The sequence below is a fragment of the Psammomys obesus genome, unplaced genomic scaffold (genome assembly GCF_907164565.1).
Source record: "Psammomys obesus unplaced genomic scaffold, mPsaObe1.curated_primary_1811, whole genome shotgun sequence".
In the NCBI taxonomy this organism is placed as follows: domain Eukaryota; kingdom Metazoa; phylum Chordata; class Mammalia; order Rodentia; family Muridae; genus Psammomys; species Psammomys obesus.
In genome coordinates this window covers 21,590,473-21,609,680 of record NW_026596091.1, presented here as the reverse complement: position 1 = coordinate 21,609,680, position 19,208 = coordinate 21,590,473, and positions in this window count along the sequence as shown.

Genomic DNA, 19,208 nt, shown 5'->3' with positions numbered 1-19,208 from the left:
TAGGCCACAGAGGAGGACTTTGCAGCCAGCCCTGAAGATACCTGATAAAACAGGGTCAGATGAAAGGGGAGGAGGTCCTCCCCTATCAGTGGACTTGGAAAGGGGTAGGGAGGAGACCAGGGAGGGAGTGTGGGGTTGGGGAGGGAATGAGGGAGCAGGATACAGCTGGGACACAGAGATAACAAAATGTAACTAAAAAGAAAAAAATAATAATAAAAAAAAAGAAAAAAAAAGGAGTAGGGAGAACCTGAGGGAGGGAGGATGGGATTGGGAGGGAATAAGGGAGCGGGATACAGCTGCGGTACAGAGTTAATAAAATGTAACTAATAATAATAAACAATAAAAAAAGAGAATGAGCCAGAGTTTAAAACACATTGCCAAAATTAGTTTGAGTTTAAACAGAGTAATTCAGTCAGGAACCAAGTAAAGCCAGTTTGAGTAAATCAGCTAAGAGTGTAGTTTGTGCCAGAACAACTGAGTTGAATCAGCCAGCAGGAATTCACAAAGAGCTGGAATGTCTTGGTGGCAGCTCTTTTCACATTCTTTATTCTGAGGAAGTAAAAACAACATTTTCAGGTAATATATCCTTTAAAAATTAATCCTCAATTATTGCACGCATCAGTGATTAAGAACAGAGGAACAGAGTTTGGCTATCAGAACCAAGATCCATTAGATCAAAGTCATCTACAGATCCATGGGTTGACAGGCTGTTTTCCAGATTTTTGTGCACACATTACAAGTGTGACAGAAAGGCATAAACACACACACACACTGTCATAGACACACACAAACATATACACAAAAGAAAGAAAGAAAGAAAGAAAGAAAGAAAGAAAGAAAGAAAGAAAGGAAGGAAGGAAGGAAGGAAAGAAAGGAAAGAAAGGAAGAAAGAAAGAAAGAAAGAAAGAAAGAAAGAAAGAAAGAAAGAAAGAAAGAAAGAAAGAAAGAAAAAGAAAGAGTCATAGGATCAGAAAATTTCAAGTACAAGATGTTTTCTTTATTCTAGTCACCATATTGAAGTTATGATTATCGTCTGAAAAAGATATTTTATCCCTGCACTTATTTTCATGGAAGAAGCCTAGAGAGCAGTAACTTTATATAGAATTAAGGCTTTTTCATTAATACCCTGTGTTTGATGAATTTTGTCTAATCTAATCATGTATATAAAACTAAAATAATTTAACTAGGTGAAAGATTCATATAAACAAAAACAGATCATATATATTGTACCTAGCATAGTGCCTGATGCGCTATGAAAATTAAACATGTATTTATTTTTTACTTTCTTTGAGAACATTTCTTTAAATTCAGGAGCCACCAGGAGATACAGAGACCACCTACTGGTTCTTAAAACTCTAAGAAACAGGATTTGCAGAGTATTATTTTGGTTGGGAGAAAACTTTTAAGTGCCTCATTTCTAGGGTATGATTTATTTGGCTTTTTAATTTCATAGGTTATAAAGGAATTTGGCTACCAATATTGCAACCTGCTTTTAAAAGTTTAACAGCATTACATAATGAAACCAGTGCCTGTTTAAATGAATTTTAAGATATTTTTATATAATTTTGTAACAAGTTTTTATTAATTTGAACCAGAGAAAATACTTAAAAGTATATAGACTTATTTCATTAACTCTTTAAATATATTAAAAAGATGCCTGATAAACTAGTTACAACATATAGTTGCATAAGACCATATTTAAATAATTTAATATCAAATATTAAAAAGTTTTGTCTTCATGGAAAGGTTTTTTTAATAAATATGAGTAACTTTGTCTTTATAAACATTATGAGTAAATTAGCACTGATGTGATAAAATAGTCTCTAATCAACTTGAAGCTTGTAGTTATATTATTTTTTAAATGTCATAAATATAACTACCACATTTAACATAAATCCTTCAGTTGGAACATTGTCGATATTTTTGCTATGCATTTGAAGTTGCAAATATCATGTCAAGATAATTAAATTTTCTTTTGTTAGAAATGTCTACATTATTTTTGAGAATAAATAGGGTAGTTTGCATTTGTGGTTCTGGGTGCATATATAAATATAAAATGCAATTTTATAAATCAATGTAAAAATTTACCTAAATTTCCATTAGTGATTTTCTAGGCTTTGGTTTTAGATTTAAGTCTTTAGTCATTTATTTTGTATGTGCTCTGAAGAAAAGTTCAGATCTGGTTTATCATCAATAAGTACCTGATTTTACAAGGCCATTTAGCTTTCCTCTATTATATACTCTTGGCAACATTGTCAAATGCAAATATGACTAAATGATATTACTTCCTTCAAGAAACTTCTCTTTGTCTCATTTCCATTCTCTCATTTCATTCTAGCACAACACTGATTCTTTAGATATTTGGAGACTTTTAAGAAATCAAATCATGTTTGCTCAACTTTTTAAAATGCTTTTTTAGTTGTTATATTTTGTGTTTCTATATTAAACATAACTGTTTCCATATCTTGGAACATGACAAAGAAATGTTTGTTATATGGACGTTTAAAAATACTAATTCTCAGACTATGAACATTAGCTATTTTCGCTTAATTTCTATAGTCGTTCATTTCTTTCATTACTATTTCATAATTTTTATTGTACAAATATTTTACTGCATTTTCCAGTTACATTTTGATTCTACCATAAAATGGTTTTATTTTTCAAAAAAATCATGTGTTAACATAATTGACTATACCTGCAGCTTTACTGAATTAACTTAGTAATATAAGCAGCATCTAATATATAGTGATTATATATATTCATGCACATATATATATATGTATGTATGTATATATGTATGTATATATATATGCATACACACACATATATAACAATTTTGGTGCTCACCCTTGGAAAATGACAAAATAACTTCATACTCCTTAACTTTTTCTCTTGCATAATTATGCTATCTAGAACTTTTAGGGATGTTTTGGATAGAAATTATGAGAATACTAATCACTGTGTTGTTTATAAGAAACCACAGGACTGCCCTGTTTTTATTTCCACTATTACTCCTGGTTGACCGTGATGTGGGCAGGCTATAAAGTTCCACAGACATAAAAACAAGACAGAATGCCATTCCTCCTTTGATAAATCACATTCCTTAAATGGTGAGCCAAAATAATGTCTTAAAGAGTTTAGTTTTCTTTAGTTGCTTTAAATAAATCTTCTATTATAAGATTTTTCAAAACTATTGTGTTAGTATGAAAATCTGTTAGCAATGTATGAAACAGTACCCACCAAAAAAAAAAAAAAAAAAAAAAAAACAACAGCTATAAACCATATGTAAAATTATGAAAAATGAAGAGTAGGATGGCTCCTGATTGTCTTTATATTTGAACCTAAAAGCACTTGAGGGACAATATTGGACTGCAAGGTTCCTTTATTTAACCTATGATGGGAATTTTCAACAATATTCCTCCCATATAACTATTTAAGTTTTTAAACAACTTAACTTTTTTTGATAAAAATTGGTATTATTGTTCAACCATGTTTGTAGCAGCTTTATTTGTAATAGCCAGAACTTGGAAACAACCCAGATGTCCATCAACAGAGGAATGGATACAGAAATTGTGGTATTTTTACACAATGGAATACTACTCAGCAATCAAAAGGGAGGAAATCATGAAATTTGCAGGCAAATGGTGGGATCTAGAAAAGATCATTCTGAGTGAAGTATCCCAGAAGGAGAAAGACAAACTTGGTATATACTCACTTATATAGACTTACAAGATATGATAAACATAATGAAATCTACACACCTAAAGAAGATAATCAAGAAAGTGGACATGGGTGAAGATGATCAATCCTCAATTAGAAAGACAAATGGGATGTGCATTGAATGTATGACAGGAATCTACCGCAAAAGGCATCTGAAAGACTCTACCTAGCAGTGTTTCAAAGCAGACACTAAGACTCATAACCAAACCTTGGCAGAGTGCAGGGAATCATATGAAAGAAGGGGACTTAGTATGATATGGAAAGGATAAGAGCTCTAAAAGTACCAAATATATCCGGGCACAGGGCCTTTTCTGAGACTGACACTCAACCAAGGACCATCTATGGATATAACATAGAATTTCTGCTCGGATGTAACCAAGTAGTTTTCCAAAGTAAGGGGAACAAGGACTATTTCTAACAGGATCTGAAGGGCAGACTCTTTGACCTCCCCCCCGGGGAGGAGCAGTCCTGTTAGGCCACAGAGGAGGACTTTGCAGCCAGCCTTGAAGAAACCTGATAAAACAGGGTCAAATGAAAGGGGAGAAGGTCCTCCCCTATCAGTGGACTTGGAAAGGGGCAGGGAGGAGACCAGGGAGAGGTTGGGGAGGGGAAGGGAATGAGGGAGCGGGATACAGCTGGGACACAGAGTTAACAAATTGTAACTAAAAAGAAAAATTAAAGTTAAAAAAATTGGTATTATAAAAGGAAATAAAGCAAATATCTCAAAAATGTAGCACAGCACTGTTTCAGAATTCACAGTAAGTTGAAAATCAAGAAAATTTTTTGAACTCTTAATATTATGGATGTATGCAAAGGCATGAAAAGGGGCCCATGTTGAAGTAAGAAAGAACAAATGAACCTAATCCAAGAATAAATGAAAATATGGTGCTTTTAAATACAATGCTTGCATTAAATAAGCATTAAAGTTTCATAGGCTTTAAAAGGATTTGGTTAACATCTTGAGGCTATACTCTGTATAAACTACTCTCAAATAACACTTATTATGCATTGAGGAGTCATTGTAACATCAATAAAATCAGACAAATTCCACCCCCCCCAAAAAAAAATGATGAAGAAAGAAGTTTACGAATGCTTGACATTTGCGTTTAAGTTGCTTCTGAGATGAAATTGGAGGTGTGTAGGAAAATAGAATTTTCTACATCCTTGTCCTCTATTGTTGTCAGGTTGAATTAGCTTTGAGGTTTAAATCTATTTGAGGAGTCCTTGACTTTCATATCATGTGTTTGCTTAGCTGCCTTTTTGTGTGATGACAGTATCAGTCATTATGGTTTCTTTGGAACTGAGAGATGCAAAGAAAAATAAATAAATAAAATCATTAAGAATTGCTTGTAACTTTTTTGCTGTTTTGAATCAAATTTCATGTAGTCCAGGATGGCCTCAATCTTAAACAAAGCAGAGATATCCTTAAACTCCCTGCTACCCTGCCTCTACTTCTAGAGGGTAGCAACAAACCTGCCAGTGAACTGTTGGCTTAATTTCTAAGAAGAATAATTTGATCATTGCAAAACTTCTTTTGAACTGTTCCTTTCATAGAATCTTAGTGATATTAAATTACAAAATTGAAATTATCACTGTCAATTGAAATGTATTTAGAAAAAAATATGACTTTGGAAATTAACAATCAACAACTTACCAATTAATAGTCAAGATACCTATTTTCTTTTTTTATTAAAAGATATCTACTTTTACTTTATCTCAGTTGAAAGTTCTTTATTGCCAAAGACTAGACATTAAACATGCAATTTCTATGGAGAAATTACAGTAGGCCATAAAAATAATACAAAATAATTATTTTTATGTCAGTTAATTAAATGATATTTTCTGAAGTGCATGATATTAAAACTTTCACAGTGCTTGAAAAAAAGGTTATAATTCTTTATGATATTTAGTGTATACAAGTATACATAGTAGAGGTAACTATGTCTTCATTAATGAACAAGCCACATACATTTTTGCATGAGTCATCTTGGGAAATTATAAAAAATATACTTGAAGTCGTATGTATTGTATTATAGTCAAATTTTATGCATGATAGATAATTGAAAAATCATATGGTAATTCTATTATCCTCTGAGATGAGAATATATCTTCATGAGTATAAGTAATTAAAAATAAGAATTATTCCTATAGAATAATTATACACAATGCCAATATTTTTTCATTCAAATTTCCTTAATATGAAGAGGACCACCAGTGTTCTTGGCAAGCAGACGAAATAAATATCTCCCTTGCTGATAAAAGAAGCTCACATATAATTGCTTCCATAAATAACTGGTAATAACAATATGCCACACACACACTTTATTTTAAATATTGTTCTCATAATAGTTCCAAGTTTATAGCACATGCATTTATTTTTATGTTAAATACAACTTAATATGTATTACATGATCTTTTAAAATTCATTTATTTATTTAGTTCTCTATTTATTTATTATTACAATTTATTCACTTTGTATCCCAGCTGTAACCCCACTCCCTCGTCTCCTCCCAGTCCCACCTTTACTCCCTCTCCTACCCGTATACCCCTCCCCTAATCCACTGATAGGAGAGGACCCCTCCTCTTCTATCTGACCTTCGCTTATCAAGTCTCATCAAGACTGGCTGCATCATCTTCCTCTGTGGCCTGGCAAGGCTGAATGCTGCAAGAGGGGATGATCTTAGAGCCAGCCACTGAGTTCATTTCAGAGACAACCACTGTACCGCTTATTAGGGATCCCACTGAGGAGCCAATGGCCTTCCTTTGAACAGGGGGTCTAGGTCCCCTCCATGCATTCCATCCATAGTCTTTAGTTGGGGTATCTGTCTCTGCAGGCACCCATGGGCCCAGGTATTTTGACTCTGTTGTTCTCCTTGTATAGTTTCTGTCCCTTCCAGATCTTTCTATCTCCTTCTTCTTCCATATTGTTTCTGGCACTCTGCCCAAAGTTTGGCTATGAATCTCAGTATTTCCTTCGATACTCTGGTGGGTAGAGTCTTTCAGAGGTCCTTTGTGGAAGGCTCCTGTCCTGTTCATTGTTTTCTCCTACTTCTGATGTCCACCTGTTTGCCCTTCTGAATGAGGATTAAGCATCTTCCCTAGGGCCCTCCTTGTTTTTTAGCTTCTTTAGGACTATAGATTTTAGTATGTTTATCTTATATTATATGGCTAATATCCACTTATAAGTGAAAATATATCATGTGTCATTCTGCTTCTGAGTTGCTTCACTCTGGATGATTTTTTTCTAGTTCCTACTATTTGCCTGCAAATTTTATGACTTCCTTGTTTTTAATTGCTGAGTAGTATTCCATTGTGTAAATGTACCACAGTTTCTGCATCCATTCTTCCATTGAGGAACATCTAGGTTGTTTCCAGATTCTGGCTATTATGAATAGAGCTGCTACAAATCTGGTTGAGCAAATATCCTTGTCGTATGGTTAAGCACCTTTTGGATATTTATGCCCAAGAATGGTATAGCTGCACCTTGAGTTAACACTATTCCTAATTTTCTAAGAAAGTGCAGATTGATTTCCAAGGTGGTTGTAGAAGGTTATATTCCCACCGGCAGTGGAGGAGGGTTCTCCTTTCTCCACGACCTCTCTACCATGTGTCATCCCTTGAGATTTTTATTTTAGCCATTGTGATGAGAATCAGGTAGAACTTCAGGGTAATTTTGATTTGCATTTCTCAGATGACTAAGGACACTGAACATTTCTTTAAGTGTTTCTCTCCCATTCAATACTCCTCTGTTGAGAATGCTATGCTTAGCTTTGTATCTCATTTTTTAATTGGATTACTTGGTTTGTTGGTGTTTAATTTCTTGAGTTCTCTAAATATTCTTTCTAGATATTAGCCCTCTGTCAGGTATAGGTTTGGGGAAGATCTTTTCCCAGTCTGTAGACTATCATTTGGTTCTGATCACAGTGACTTTTTCTTTACAAAAACTTTTCAGTTTCATGAGGTCCCATTTATTGATTGTTGATCTTAGAACCTGTGCTGTTGGTGTTCTATTCAGGAAGTTGTCTCCTGTGCCAATGAGGTCAATGTTCTTCCCCACTTTTTCTTCTAACATATTTAGTGTATGTGGTTTTATGTTGAGGTCTTTGACCCACTTGGACTTTAGTGCAGGGTGAAAATATGGGTCTATTTGCATTTTCTTAATAAAGACAGTTAGACCAGCACCATTTGTTGAAGATACTTTTTTTTTTGTATGGTTTGGGCTTCTTTGTCAAAAATTAATTTTCTGTAGGTGTTTCGGTTTATATTTGGGTTTTTGATTCAATTCCCTTGATCTACCAGTCTGTTTCGATGCCAGGAACATGCCGTTTTTATTACTGTTGTTCTATAGTAAAGCTTGAGATCATGGTGCATGAGGGGGCTCCTACCCTGCTGCCTTAGGCCATCAGATCTTGAGTGCTCACTCTCACTGCCTGAGGAGTGAATACCTTCTTGTATTGAAGGTAAGGCTCCAAACCTGGGCGCAAATTCCTTCAGTCCTGTGGACACCTTCTGGGTACTAGAGGTTCCTGGTTCCAAACCTGGGATACCAAATTCAATATCTGGTGGAGGACATATTCTTGCTTACAGTGGCTAGTGGCATTCGTTTTCACCTCTATGTGATGAGGATACTTTCTGGTATTTTGTGGGAGACTTGGCTCTATTCTGCCTGCAGAATTCTCCTACCTGCCTGCCTTACCTGGGTCAGAATCAGCCAGCACATTACAGACAGTGAACTCAGTGGAGCTAAGCTAGGCATGGGAGCCAGGTTCCATTCTCTACCATCTTAAAGAAGCCTGTGGGGCATTGGAGCAGCTCTAGGTACAGAGAGAGATACATGATTTTGTAGCATTTAACTAAGGGAGTAGATTTGAGTCTCTCTATCATATCCTAAATAATTATATGGTTCTATAGTGACCAAAGATTTCAAATACTCATGAAGCAAGATTTAGGACCCATTTTCACAAGTTATAATTATCATGTGTGAGGTAACTTATTATTAACAGTTAGCACTTATTTCTGGCATATGCTTAAAGGCAGAATTACTTTTAATAATACAAAATATTTATTTCAAAATCAAAACACTGCTTTTGGCAAAGATAATTTTGGTTTGTACATGCATACAAAATATCAGAAATATAAATGTTATAAAATAAATATTAATTAAAACTCTGTTAGAAAGTCAATGCCAGGCATGAGAAATTTATGGTTGAGTTGTTGGTGTGGGTAGTCCAAGAGTGCCCAAATAGTAAACGCTGTTGCTTGTTGCCCTTGGTTGTCTCCCAAAAGCTGACTGCAAGTTTATTTTGCCAAAGACTCACACCCTTTTGATAAAGACTCATTGAATTAGAACAGTATCAGACCTGAGATACTTCTCCATGAAGACTAGCTTTCATGTTATCTAAGTTGCCAAGGTGGAAAAGGGCCACATCTAGCTGTGATGCCTTTAGGCCACAAAAAAATGATTAGCATTACAAGATGTTCCTAAAGTTGTAATAGGTGCACACACAGCTTGATAAACAACAACTGCCTAATCAGACACAAGATCATCTCATCAAGAAAGAAATCATTCTTATCATGGAAAACCTAGCCTATTACACTTGGCTAATAAGGTCATAAATCTTGGAAAATATACCAGTTTCATTCTTGTAAGTTAAGCCAGTATTATTTCTAACTGCATTCTAAATCCTTACCCTAAAAAAAGACTGGTAAGGAGAGTGATTATTCTTCAAAAAGAAGCTTATTGTAATAGCAGACAAATACCATTAAAGAAAGACGTAACTAGGCAAATGTCAGAGAACAACTGAGTATGAGGGTGTCAGGCTTCAACTGATACATGAACAACACAATCACAACACTTAAGTTTTAGCAAACATTTGGAAGGGCCAAAAGAATGTAAGAGCCAGAAAATCAAGGAAATATGATGAGAGATTCTGTTTCCTAGACATGACAGGGAAACTACAGCCATGATACCTCCACAATTTGCCTGCCTAGATAATATCTGAAGCATCAGGTGGCAAGTCAATGTGCAGAGGAAAATCTCCAGAGGTCTCGTGCTTATAGATAATTAATTACTTTTGAAAGATAATTAGTCTTCCCCAGATAGGATTACCCTAATTGGTTATCCAATGCCAAATTCTCAGCTCTATAACATTTAGTATTGCATATATATTTAGTATTGCATAAATGTATTTACCATGTTGTATTTATATATTTTCAGCTCACAGTATACATAAATATTACATTTGCATGTTCATATATATAACTTATTAAGCTCATTAAATAGTACTTATTAAAGATAAGAGATAATTAGAGAGGCTAACTGGGAAAGCTTAGAAGCAGGAGAGGGAAGATTGAACAGAAGTAAAATAGTACACAAATTTTAATTTTTTGGAGGATTGTTATATAATCATAACATTTCTTTTATTGCTTCCTTTCCTACAAACTCTCCTATATAATTCCTTTTTCTAGTTCAAAGTCATGGACATCCTTTTCATTTATTGTTGTTACCTACAAATACATGGAATGTGTGTGTATGTGTGTTTCTAAATGCATGAATTCAACCTGCTGATTCTGTACAGTGTTGTATACTTACATGTTTTTAGGGATGTCCATTTGATATTGGCTAACAAATGGAGGTGCTCTTCCCTAAGGAAGAGTATTTCTCCTTCTCACATCATCACTTGCCTGCAGTTCTTTTTGTAGGCTTGAAGACTGCTGAATTTTCACCTGCACATGTTTACATGTTTATTAACGTCATCCTTGTTCAACTCATGTTTAAACAGTCATGTTGATGAAACCTTAGCGGTTTAGCTTCTGACATTTCTGGGAGAAATGTCAGACATTTTTTTTTCTCTGACTCTTACAATCTTTCTGCCTCCCTTTTCCATGATGATCATTGACCCTTCGGTATGGTAATTGTATTGTAAATGTTTCTTCTGAGACTTGGTGTGGTTTCGTGCTTTCCCCTACCTGGTGAGAAGTGCCAAAGGACTCCTCAACACTGAGCAGGGAATACGTGCTTCTTCCATTGAGGTCCCTGCAACACGACTTACAGTCTCACCTGGATGTGGCAAAGAGTTTTTCCACAGGGTGTTACAGTTAGCTCTTTTAATGAGACTGGTTGTGCCAGATGGCCGTAGAAACTCAAGAGTTCCAAAGCCAAGGCAGACAGCAACATTGATTGCAACGGGAGCCAGGTTTGGTTGGAAAGAACAGAATGGCTGCTTCAGAGAGAGCCAGTAATGGAGGCTAGAGGCTCCTAAATCAAGAAAGATGCAGCTGCTGGAGTTTGAGCTCAGAGTCAGGCAGTAACCCAGTGACAGAGGCCCTACCTGAGTTGGAAAAATCAGGTGACTGCTTCTAGAACAGCCAGCAACTGGCTCCTGAAATGAGCACTGCGGTAGGTAGAGTGTCATGAAAGACAGCAGTTGTGATCCTGTGAACAGCAGAAGCCCACAGAGGCTGGGTGAGCTCCAATGGTGACTGTAGCAGTTCTTCAGAGAGAAGGTGGGGGGGACCTTTTCCCCCAAGTGTTACAGCTCAGAAAAAAACAGCCAGTCCCTTCTGTGAAACAGATGATGCTTGTCAGTTCATTTTATGTGAAACGGAGACTTATAAACCTTAGGCAATAGGAAGGGGCTTTGAGGATGAATTGTGTCCGATTATCTGGGGCTAGGATGCTGGGAATGCTCTGTTTGCATGCGGAAAGATAAGAAGTGACAAGCTTATGTGACTGACCACATGTAGCCACTCATGAGGTACGCACAGAAACAAGCTCTGCCCCGCACCTTCCATTCTCGGGATGAGGTTTTAAATGGCAAGTCTGAGATTTTCAGGGTAGAGCATGGTCCATCTCCATCCCATGCCAATCCTCCCGGAGATACGGTCACAAGCCGGTTCGACAGCTCCACATTTAGACTGGTTATGGATTTTCTGTAACGGTCTCCCTCTGCTGCAAGAAGTTCCCTTGATAAGAGGTGAGAACTGCACTCATTGGTGGGGATAAGCACACATATTTAAAATATGTTTTCTATGAAGCTGGTTTATCAAAGGAGAAGTTGTAAATTCTCCCCTAACATCTATTATTCCATTAGCCATGGCTACTTGGCCAGGTAAAACGTATGGCTTCCCTTTCGTTGACCAGGTCTTAAGTCCAACTAGAGAGTCATTGGTTACTGAAAATATGAATGCAGCTACGGTACTCTTAGGCTTATAACACCATACTGTTCACTGCTGTGGTTCATAGGCATCATAGTTGTGTAGGACATTTATGTCTCCTTTGGAAGTTTGTATAGTGATTTCTAGTAACATTCTAGTTCTCAGAGAGAAATCACTCAATTCAGCTCAAGCTCAGTGGCCTCTGGTCCTTGAGTCTGAGGTGTGTGATGGCTTCAGTAATAAGGACTTACATCCATCTCTGGAGGACAATGAAGGACAATACCAGAAGATCATAGACTGTAATGTTTTGGATATTAGCTATATAATATAGGAAAAACATACAAAAATCTATAGTCCCAAAGAAAGTAAACAACAAAGAGGACCCTAGGGAAGATGATTAATCCTCATTCAAAAGTGAGAGAAGACAGGGAATAGGACAGAAGCCTATCACAGAGGGCCTCTGAAAGACTCTACCCAATAGGGTATCAAAGCAGATGCTGAGACTTATAGCCAAACTTTGGGCAGAGTGCAAGAAACCTTATGGAAGAAGGGGGAGATAGAAAGAGCTGGAGGGGACAGGAGCTCCACAAAATATAGCCAGAAAAAATCTGCCCCCAGGGACTCTGCAGAGACTGATGAGTCAACCAAGGACCGTTCATGGAGAGGGCCTAAACCCCCTGCTCAGATGTAGCCCAAGGGCAGCTGAGTCTATATGGTGGTTTCCCTAGTAAGGGTAACAGGGCAGTTACTGGCATAAACTCAATTGCCTGCTTTTGATCACTCCCTGGGAAGGTGGCCTTAGTAGTAGGCCACAGAGAAAGAGGATACGGCCAGTCCTGATGAGACCTGATCAGATAGTAGGGAAGGAGGACCTTCCCTATCAGTGGAATAGAGGAGAGACATGGGAGGATTAGAAGAGTTAGGGAGCATGTGACTGGGACGAGATGAGGGATGGAGCTACAACTGGGATACAAAGAGAATAAATTGCAATAAATAATAACAATAATGATAATATATTTTGGGGCTCTCATCAGCCTGACTAACATATAAAAAAAGTGGTCTTCTCTTGCCTTATGTTATGTTTTTATATGTCACTTGAATATCAATGAGATATTTATCATACTTGGAAGGAGTTACTGTCACCCCAAACAAGAAAATTTCATTTTATGTATGTATGTATGTATGTATATTTAGATATTAACTTACTTATGTTATAGGCATTTTTTTGGTTGTTAACAGTGTAACACTTTCTGACTTTTCATATATTTTTACTGTTATGTTGTTTTTCTTCCTTACTGGGTGTTTATCTCCCTCTACTCTTTTTAATTATAGCCCACCTTTGTTTCCCTTCAGATCACAAGTACACTGCTATTCCTATAATGATTTGTCTGCTAAGTCTCCCATCCCTATCCCCAGGAATTGTTTCCTTTTACTTTCCTAATTTCTGCTGTTATTTACCCAAGATCACATGCTCACATCTAAAAATTTGACACTAGCAACCTCAGATGAGAAAAATTATGCATTGTTTGTCTTTCTCTATCTTTCTTACTTTACTAAATATGATCTTTTCAAATTCCAACTATTTACCTACTAAAAGCATAATTTCCTCTTTCTGTGCAACAAAATTCCATTCTTTTTTGTATGTTTATCCTATATTATATGTCTAATATCCATTTATAAGTGAGTATATACTATGTGTGTCTTTCTGCTTCTGGGTCACCTCAATTAAGGATGACTTTTTTAAATTAAATTTTTATTTTTTTATGTTTATTACAGTTTATTCACTTTGTATACCAGCTGTAGCCCTCTCCCTCACTGCCTCCCAACCACACCCTTCCTCCCTCATCTCCTCCCATGCCCCTCTCTAAGTTCACTGATAGGGGAGGTCCTCCTCCCATTCCCTCTGACCCTAGCTTATCAGGTCTCATCAGAGCTATCAGGACTGGCTGCATTGTCCTCCTCTGTGGCCTGGCAAAGCTGCTGTCTCCTCATGGGGGGGGGGAGGTCAAAGAGCCCACCACTGAGTTTATGTCATAGACAGTCCCTGTTTCCCTAACTAGGGAACCCACTTGGAGACTGAGCTGCCATAAATATGTTCAAGTAAACAACTATGACACTTGCTCAACCATGTTCATAGCAGCTTTATTTGTAATAGACAGAATTTGAAAACAACCCAGATGTCCATCAATGGAGGAGGATACAGAAATTATGGCACATTTACGCAATGGAATACTACTCAGCAGTTAAAAGCAAGGGAATCACCAAATTTGCAGGCAAATGGTGGGATCTAGAAAAGATCATCTTGAGTGAGGTATTCCAGAAGTAGAAATAGACACATGGTATATACTCACTTATAAGTGGATACTAGACCTACAATGTAGGATAAACATACTAAAGTCTGTACACCTAAGGAAGCTAAGCAAGAAGGAGGATCCTGGGTAAGATGATCAATCCTCACTCAGAAAGACAAATGGAATGGACATTGGAAGAAGGAGAAAACATGAAACAGGACAAAATTCCATTCTTCAGTATATACAAAATTATGTAAGTATAGTATACTTATATTAATAATTAAATTAATCATATATGGACCCAGGAGGCCTGCAGAGATTGATGTATCAACCAAGGACCATGCATGAAAAGGACCTAGACCTCCTCCTCTGATGTAGTCCATGGGCAGATCAGTCTCCAAGTATGTTCTCTAGTAAGGGGAGCAGGGACAATCACTGGCATGTACTTGCTTGCCTGCTCTTTAATCATTTCCCCATTGTTGAGGAGGTCTTACTAGGCCACAGAGAAAGAGATATTTATGCAGCCAGTCCAAATGAGACCTGATAGGCTAAGCTCAGATACTATGGGAAGAGGACCTCTCCTATCAGTGGACTAGGAGAGGGATATACAAGGAGAAATGAAAGAGGGGGGGAGTGGGAGAAAACGAGAGAGGGGACTTCAGCTAATATACAAAGTGAATAAATTGTAATTAATAATAATAATGATGATGGTGATGATGATGAAGAAAATCTATTAATCTAGTCAATCTTAGTGGAAGGACACCTTATGAGTTTGGATTTGATGAAATACCTGTAGAATCAGGTTTCAAGTTTTGCCTTCTATTGTTTTTCTAATTTCACATATGATTTTCTTTAAAATTTTAGTGCATTTTAATAGTAATAATTTACAGTTTATAATTTGCAATTGAATGTAAAATTAATCCCTGATAAAATATGATCATTTTTCTTGAGAAACATGCTGATTTAGATACTAAGCACACAAATCAACTTCAGCTGTCTGTCATATATTTGTCTGCAAACCAATAATGAGCTCTGAATTTTACCAGAAGCTGAATTCAAAGTAGCAAGGAGCTCTTTAAAACATACACACCTGGGCCCTCAAATTTTATCTGTATATTTCTACAAAAATTAAACTGAGAATTTGTTCACAAGAGCCTATAAATTGAACCACAGTCTTATAAAAATACAACATAAAAATTAGGCATCTGTGTATCTGGAATGAAAGCTGGCTTTAAACGCTAAAATCAATGCTTAAATTGCTTCTAAACTGAATGGGAAATAAGTCCTGGCTGCAAGTTTTATGTGGTCAAGGACCTTCTGCAGGTGGGCTGCTGAATTATCCAGTCACTTTGTGTGAAACTGGACATGTTTAAAAATAAATCTGCAATGTATGTCATTAAAATAATATGACCTGGCTCTTTGGCTGGGTGATCACTTTGGTGTGTACACTAAAATTTTTCTATAAAGGAAAAATTAAATTACTCTATGCATTCTTCATAGGGTGGCTACTGTGACTACATTATTGTTTGACATGATTTTGTATTGAAATAATGGAAAACATCAATTGAAGGAGAATTGTTTGATTGCAAGTGTTAAAGTCTGCTTGTCATCTAGACACATCTGTTTTCTAAGGTTTCAGTTTTGTTGAAATATTTGAAAAGATATTTATTCAGAACAATGACTATAGGAACATAAGAGGCAATTTAAAGCAGTATCTTGTCCATTATAATTTATATTATGATATCATTTTTTTCATGATATGACTATTAATACACCATAGTATTGGTGTAGTTGTTTAATTTTTACATCTATTTCAAATAGCTTTTAATGAAACCGAACCTGAGATAATGGAAAATAATAAAAAGGAAAAACAACAAGTTGCATTTTTACATATATTCATAGGAATAAATGTTTTGGATCTCTTAACAGCTCATATTAAACACCTCCTCAGTTTGATACACTTCCTACGTGCAGTCTTTGGGAAGAAAGTAGGTCATAAAAGAATAGTTTCTTTATGAGCCAAATCTTTGCTTTTAAAATATTGTCAAGATGTGTTGTCTTCTCTCTTCTCTCTGTTTTGTGTATTGAAGGAAACCATATCCACCAACTGTATTTTAGGAATTGTATTTTCAACTGACTACACACTTGGATATCAATCATCTCAACTCCAAAAACACGAAAAGTAATTTTTTGTTAAAATTTACCATCTATAGACTTTATATCAAGGCTTTAAGTCAGAGTTTAAACCTGCTTTCAGAATCATGGAAAGAGTTTTAGAAGGGGGAAATTCATTCTATCATTAATTTAGTTTCTGTATCTGATATTTGAAACAAAACAACATGTATTAAAATCCTAATAATTCTATTTTAATGAAGTGGATAAGTTCAGAATAAAGACAATAAAATTTCAGAATGATATGGAAGATAAAATGCCCTATCAAACTTCTGCCTGTGACATTAATGAATATGTTGGAAACAGGCTGCCCATGGCCTCTTGTTTGAAGTAATACAAAGATGGGTTGGTTTTACTTCAAATCTGTACAATCGGGAGAGTCTTCTATGGATAGGCATTTCACTTTTTTATTTTTATCTTTTAGTCAGTGTGCTAGATAAGCGTTATAATATCAGATAACCATATAAAATATAATACCCATAAGTATTGATTTATCTCAGAACAATCTTTGTGTCATGTGTTACAATTATTAGCAACAGTGCAACAGTCTTTAAGTGTACATGAGACTGAAGTTATTTTAAGAACTGACCATATTATTACTACTGTTCAGATGTTATTATTACAGTTTTATCTAGCTACAAACAGAATGGGCAGCACGTGGTGACAATATGTGTTTGCTTCTGGAAGAGGTTACAGAATTGGCCAGATGAAAAATGAGACACACAAGAAAATTATATCAAAAGCTTATGTCAAAGCTTATTGTGCACATTCAGAGAGAAGAGTCTTCAAATAAATTATAGATTATGATATTTTTATGAAACTTAAATTTAGGACCCATTATAATGCTGAATAGCCACAGAAATAATGAGAAAACAAAATTAAACAGAATTAATGAAATGAAGACAGACATTGCACGTCCCACTAATTGGGGGGCACATCATTCTTTATATAAATGTAAAACCTGATATGCATATATATATGACATTACAGCAAAAAAGAAACAGAAGGATTAAAAGGATGAGGAGAGATAAAACAGAAAAATAAGTAGTGATACAGTCAAAGCACGTGATACCTTAAAACTGTCTTTATGAAAGCCATCACTTTACCCATTAAGTATAAACCAATGAGAAAAATAATCAGAAAACAAAAATTGCAAAATTGAATGGAGTTTGGCATGAGTTATAAAGAAATGAGAATGTAAATTAACTCAACTCATTGTAGTACGAAAGCCTCAGGTTCAACACTTTAAAAACTGAAATGAATAATACCTAATTTATTGATATCATGAGAATGTGAAAATATATGCATACATATACAGAATTTTCTTTAGTTTTATAAATGTATACCAATATGATAATTTAAATATTTACAGCATTTGAATTTTGCCTAATATATACAGATATATACGTACATATATATAATGTATGATTAACAAACAAACTGAAAGAAGAAATATATGTCTAGTGCATAAGAAAGATTACTTATTGAAGTCTGTAGCATTGGTCAAATTTATGTTCCTATGTCACTAGTAAAATTTGTGCTTATGTTTTAACTTATAGAAGCAGAGTAGTCTGTCTAATAAGACAATCTATTTAAAGGAGCATATTATATTTTAAAGTTTTGACCAATTAGTTTTAGTCATACTCTTTTTCCAGTAACTCTATACATTCATTGCTTATACCATTAAAGTATAAATCTGGCAAAAAGTTCTTGTGAGGATATCAGACACAATAGTCAAGTATATCATTTTATTTTACCAAGGCATGTAAAATGTATTTAAAATATAAAAAAGAGGAAATATCAATGACACTCTTTATCCAAACTCTTTGTATTTTCTCTCTAGAAAATGAACTGAAGAACAGATCAACTAGTCACTGGATATATTTTTTTTTTTAGAAAATCAACACAATTTTAGCTATTTATTGTCTATGTGATCAGCTACTTAACAAATGGTTATCAAAGAAGCAGCATGTCACCATTGCATGATTTCTACTGTGTGTGAGTGCTGAACATGCTCATGTTAAGAAAAGAATAGCATAGATACAGAATTGGAAAATAAGTAAAAAATATCATCAAACCTGATTTTTAATGTTTTTATAATTTGATATGTTTCATTATCATGAGTTTGGCCAATGTACACCCACAGAAGGTCTTCCACTTTCTAGCCCTATTCTAGATGTTAGTGACACAATGAGAACACTGCTACATCATAGCCCCTGAAACTTCACTTCAGTAAATTACACAAGCACCCCAGTATTAAAGAAACATAAGAAGAAATCCCAACAAGCACTAGATAATGATTATACCTCATGAGATTAAAATCGGTTGATGTAATTGATAACAATTGGTTGCTTGCTTAACGTAGGTGGCTACCGTGTGAAGGCTTAGTGGGGAAGGTCTGACTACAGCAGTGACAACTAGGAAAAGGCTGTTGTTTAGCTGTAGAAGGAGACTGGTTTTATATTTACTTAATTTTTATTTTATTATAAATGATGTGATATTATAAATGTATGATTACATTTTATTTAATATTTATTTTATAAGGGTCAGAGGAGCAAAAAAGAAATATATTAAAATAGTGAAGATGTAATTTAGAAAAGTTATTTTTTTTCTTTTTTTTATTATTATTTTTTTCTTTTTAGTTACATTTTGTTAACTCTGTGTCCCAGCTGTATCCCGCTCCCTCATTCCCTCCCCAACCCCACACTCCCTCTCTGGTCTCCTCCCTGCCCCTTTCCAAGTCCACTGATAGGGGAGGACCTCCTCCCCTTTCATCTGACCCTGTTTTATCAGGTATCTTCAGGGCTGGCTGCAAAGTCCTCCTCTGTGGCCTAACAGACTGCTCCTCCACGGGGGGGGGGGGGGGGG